Genomic DNA, 5,417 nt, shown 5'->3' with positions numbered 1-5,417 from the left:
CTGAAAACCAAAGCAAAACAAACACCCCTGTCATAATGGCATATAAATTGAGATAAAGCACAATCTTTAAAAAATGAGGTCTGTATTTACTCTGCACCTGAAACATATCACAATGTCATTGGAAGAGTGCAGATCAGAATAGGACTGCAGATAAAGACAAAAATATAAAGTTAGATGAAAAGAAGAGAGAACTAGGTTAAAGTATGGATATTACAAAAGAAAACTCAAAATGTCCAGGATATAGACAAATTCCATAAAGAAAACAACGCAGACTAAAATGCTCTAAATAATGCTGTAAAGAAGAGGCAGTTTAAAAAGACCAGAATAGTCAGAAAGACTTTTAACATCAGTTTAAAATTATAGTTTCTGCTAAACAACAGAAACTTCAGATCCACAATCCAATACTTAATTTATTTGTATGTGCTGGGAAAAACTACTTATTCATTCTAGATTATTACCCTTTTTTATCCATAAACAGCATTATTAGAGAATACAACCACCAAGTACACAATCTCACATCTAAAGTCATCTTTGTGAGCCACAGCATACCAGCTGTAGTAATAATGGGTCATGGATCACAGTTGGTATGTCTCTGTTCTGAAAAATTTTGAGTTATAAATAGTATTATTTCAACTCAATGATATATAAATTTTATTGTTGCTGGAAAAAAAAAAGGAAGGAAGGAAGGAAGGAAGGAAGGAAGGAAGGAAGGAAGGAAGGAAGGAAGGAAGGAAGGAAGGAAGGAAGGAGAGAGGAAAGAGAGAGAGAGAGAAAGAAAGAAAAGAAAGAAAGAAAGAAAGAAAGAAAGAAAAAGAGGGAGAAAGAGAGAGAGAGAAAGAAAGAAAGAAAAAGAAAGAAAGAAAGAAAGATAAAGAAATCACAAATGTACTGTTAAATGGGTGCTTAAAAGTGATGAAGACCTTTATGAAGCTGCTTAATTTCAGATCAGTACCCTCCAAACAGGGCTGCCACCTGCAGAGAATGTTTCAGCCCAGACTGGCAGATTATTTTAGGTAGTAATAGGAAATTGTGAAATGCTAGAGCATTTTTATGGAAAAAAAAAAAAAAAGTGAACCAGAATATCTACTGTGACAGTGGATAACATGAATTTAATGGGGCCACAGGACACCAGACTAGTCCATTACAGCAGAGGACAATAGTCTCTTGTGAAGTAGCCTCCCTCCCACGAGGTGATTGCTAATGGAAGACAGACCTGCAGCTTCTGTAACAAAAAGAAGAGGGGAAAAAATGAGCCCAAACCCTTGACATCAAAACCAGATTCAACAGAAGCAAGGAATAAAGTATGGGAAGGTACTATGCTGAGCAAAACAGAGATAAAACTCGTGAGATGCTTCAGACAAACATAGGACAGAGGTGGCCAGCATGGGGGTTGCTAGAGACCCTGTGAATCTTCATTGCAAATGTCTATTTTTTCTCTGAGTGGTGGGAGTTGTTTAAGTAATTGGCTCTTTAGGAAACTCGAGATAAAATATAACACACTCCCTCTCAGCGTGTCTGAGTTAAAACCAGCTGTTGAGGGACTCAGCACTGATGTCAGTGCCTTGAACAGCACACAAAGATCCCCTGTCCTTCCTTGCAAGCTCTTTCCAGCAATACCTTTTTGCTGAACTATTGTTGCATTAAAAAAATCATTGTAGTTCTCCACTTGAGCACCAAATCCTCCATACTTCTGTCCTAAAACCACTTCCCCTCCATGGTCTAAGCCTCTCCTTTTTCATATCTCTTCACTCCTCTGCTCTCGACAAACATCTGGGACACTTACAGGCCACATGTTCCATTTCCTTCCAGACAGCAGGGATGATGAGGACCTGTTCCTGCTGTGGGTTACCCTGTTAATGCATTTGGCAAGGCTTTACACAGCACATCTAAAGTGCCTTGTCCAGCTGATACCATGTTCTGATTCCCACATGATGTTACATGTCATGTTTCCAAATTTTTAAATGTATCAAAAATATAAGATAAAAATGAACCCTGTACTCACTGAGATGAAATAAAATTTAGGTTACAAAGCAAATACATGCTGGAATAAATACCACATGCCCAGCCTCTTTTTGCAAACTTTATGGATTCACTCTTAAATACATAGTGACCTCAGCCAGCTTTTCCCATGCTCACTCAGTGCAGAAGACAAAACTGGTTTGCAGAAGCTGCTGTCTCAGCTGTAAATGGAGGTGAAGGAAGCTATACTCCGAACACACTCGATATGCCAAGGGCTCTGAAAACCTCTGGCCTGTAGTTAGTGACTATTCAATCTCTCCGTGCCACCAAAAATGGGAATAATATCTTAATTTCATCTTTTGGCATCAGTGAGAAAATAATTTCTTTAGTGTTTGTATAACATTTGGCTGCTGCCGTGATGGAAAAGCTCTTGGAAAATGAGCAATGCTTCCCTTGGAGGATGGTTTGTGCAGGTCTTGTAAGTGAGACAAAAGCCTCCCACATAGACTGTGCTGAACTGCCCGGTGGTAAATGAACACTGTCCATGGGGGCCCCAAGAGATTCAGGGGTCTGTTATCACATCATTAAGGACTAATTTGTTCATATAAAGCAATCAAGTTGGGTCTGCCTAGAAAACTTTCTTTATCTCCTAATTTTGTGACACCTAAATTTGCCACCGTGGTAAGATTCTTTCAATACTTGTAAAAGGAACTCTTTCAAAGGTTTAGCAAATACCACAAGAAACATTTCTGAACAACTGTGTGACCTGGTCACAGGTCTCATTTGTCAAAGATGATGACCAGTAGCTGCCTCTTTTTTTGTGTGTCCCAGGGGCTGAGATATGACTAACAGCAGGGAAGCAGGCGCAACCCTGTACAACACTAAGAAACTGCTCCTCGCATTTGAGTAGTACACAGTAATAATCTGGGGATGCCGCTTGGAGGGTACCAGATCTGCTGAAAGAAAGATATTCCCTGTTTCAGAAGGAAAGGGAAAGAGAGGAACAAGCACAATGTGCTTGCTTTACCTCACACCTGGAAGAAGAAAAAAAAAAAAAAAAAGAAAAAAAAAAGGTTAAATTTACTTCCATTTCAACTCATCATATAGTGGAAAAAATGGGCATTTTTAAAAGGTTATCTAGGTTTATTATAAAGCCATTTTAAGGTATATTTGACATACTTACATATGATTGAAACAAGACTAAGAAACTATTCACCTTGTTTCTGTAATGTTGGCTATACTCTGCAGTCTTAGAAGAGATTATTCTGAGCAAGAAGGGTTTAAGGAGACACAACAAGGGAAAAACAGATCTCTAATATGATACAGAGGGTCAAATAACAGCTGAGAGGGTGCTGAAAGTATTAAGCATGAGGTTATGATGAAATGAAGATAAATAAAGATATCTGTTATGCTAAAGCAGCAGCCTTTCCACACATGCAGATACCACAGATCTGATTCTTCATTGCTTTGCAATTTATTTTCACCTGTGATAAGGTGGGTGTAGCATACTGAGCTGGTAATAATTTACAGCCCCTTTGAAAGGGTGTAAGAGATGAGTGTAAATGATTGCCAGGAACCAGGGTGTAGTGAGAGATGCATTGACCAGCTTCCAGCACTAGAAATAGCTCTTTTTCTCTTTGTATTTAATAACTTCCCAGAGGGACACACTCATTTCTGGTCCTGGGAAAACACATTTTAAAGTTATGATATTATTATGTATCAAAAAGCTATTTTGCATCATTTATTATTTATTCACTGAAGCCTTGAGAGCACTTGAGTTTCATCCATGCATGCAGAAAAGATACAACCCAGTCCCAAGAAATTTATTAGCTAAGACATTTGCTATAACTAAACTTGCGTCAGATTTACTTAACAGATTTCTAAATTGATTTAAATAGTGCAAACCTTTCTGCAGACAATGTAAACTTAGCTTAAATGTTACTTAGAGAAATTTAGTAATAATAGATTACTGACTAAAATCAAGTAAACTTAACTAAGACTCTCAAATTTAAGATGTTTATTACTGTTAGAGTGCAGAAGTATCTGGCCCGTAAAAGTGAATCACATGAAAACATTTCAAAGACATCAATTCTCTGAAAAAAATCAATTTTGAAAAGAGATTTTTTTTTTTGTCTAGAAAACCTCTTGTAAAACATTAACCAGCTTTTATCCTACCATTTTGCTGCCTGGCTTTATACTTAGCTGCAGCTGTCTATGTTTTTATAATGTGTTAATAAATCTACTCACACTATTTTTAAATCATTTGTCAGAGAAATGCTTTCTCATTCAGTCCGTGAAGACCGAATCTGTCTGGGAAGTACTTGGCTGCTACACAGATGGGCACTGTAGAAAACCCCTTGATAAAGATAGCTGATTGTGCTGTAACCAAAAATAGTTTCTGCCTGTATTAAGGACATACACTGAGTGGAAAATCTGACAGCGGAGAGGTGCTCTGCACCTGTGCCTGGTGCTAATCAGAGCCAAGCCAAAAGTGGCTTGCAGCCTTACAGCCTCTCTGACCCTTCCTGCTCTTCATATACCAATTCAGGCACAGCTGAGTCTCTCTGTGAAACTGGGATGGGCTAGGCACCTCCATGAAGTCCCTTCAGGCCCTGGTTTCTATTGCTTTACACTGGGAAGCTGAACTTTCTTCAGAGAAAAGGTGTGTGGGGCAGAGAGAAGAAGCGAAAGGCGATGGGGAATTTGCCAAAGCAGCAGAGTACCGAGGGTGGCTGAAGGCATGAGAAAGATGGGGTATAACTTCGGTAAGGTGCCAGCCTCTGGGTACAGGCTCTGGCCAAGATGGATGGAAATGGTGTCTGTCTTTTGAAAAGGGTAGATGAGACCTATGGATCTTCCCCAAAATTCACTGGTGTTCACTGCAGTGGCCCAAAGAAGCCCTTAAATGGGGAGCTGAGCTGTCCCTTGCAGCCTAAATGTCTCAGTCTTCAGCACATGCTTTTTTTAGAGGAATTGCAGTCAAAAGACTTTCCACCACAATCAAGTTCTAAGCTATGGTCAGTGGGTGAGAAATACCGTCTCCTGTTAGTATGCAGACATAGGGACCAGCACGCTCGTGTTTAGTCTAACCTTAGTCTGCTTCTGGAGAATGAGATTTGTAGACCTAGGTCAGATAATTTAAGAGCAGTTTAATAGACTCCTCTTTCCATTAGACAAACAACTAAGTGCTTAGGTGAAAATTGTATCATTAGAAAACAACTGTATCAAATGGAATATCTCCAAGTTAGAATTTAAACAGCAAAAAGGGACTATAAATGTTTAATTTGAAGAGGCAGGGTTCAGAAAGTCCTTACAGAGACATCCTGGACTGATTTTTCTCAGTGTCTCTGTCAACGTTCCCTTCCAGATGTGACACCTGGCAGCATTAAGCATTACTGCGTTAAGCCCAGGCACTGCTGGTGGAGCAGGGTCTCCCCTGTGCCAGCTCCAGGCACCCC

At 39.4% G+C, this 5,417-nt stretch overlaps 1 long non-coding RNA gene across 6 annotated transcripts in view; it reads right to left on the bottom strand.

The window, feature by feature from the left end:
• LOC310894529 overlaps positions 1-5,417 on the bottom strand; it is a 114,682-nt gene that overhangs the window by 56,487 nt on the left and 52,778 nt on the right. The gene's annotated exons all lie outside the window — the stretch shown is intronic.

This window comes from Anser anser, assembly GCF_964211835.1.
Source record: "Anser anser genome assembly, chromosome: 2".
Classification (NCBI taxonomy): Eukaryota; Metazoa; Chordata; class Aves; order Anseriformes; family Anatidae; genus Anser; species Anser anser.
Note: the sequence above shows the minus strand (reverse complement) of the source record. Positions and strands in the feature narration are given on the sequence as shown.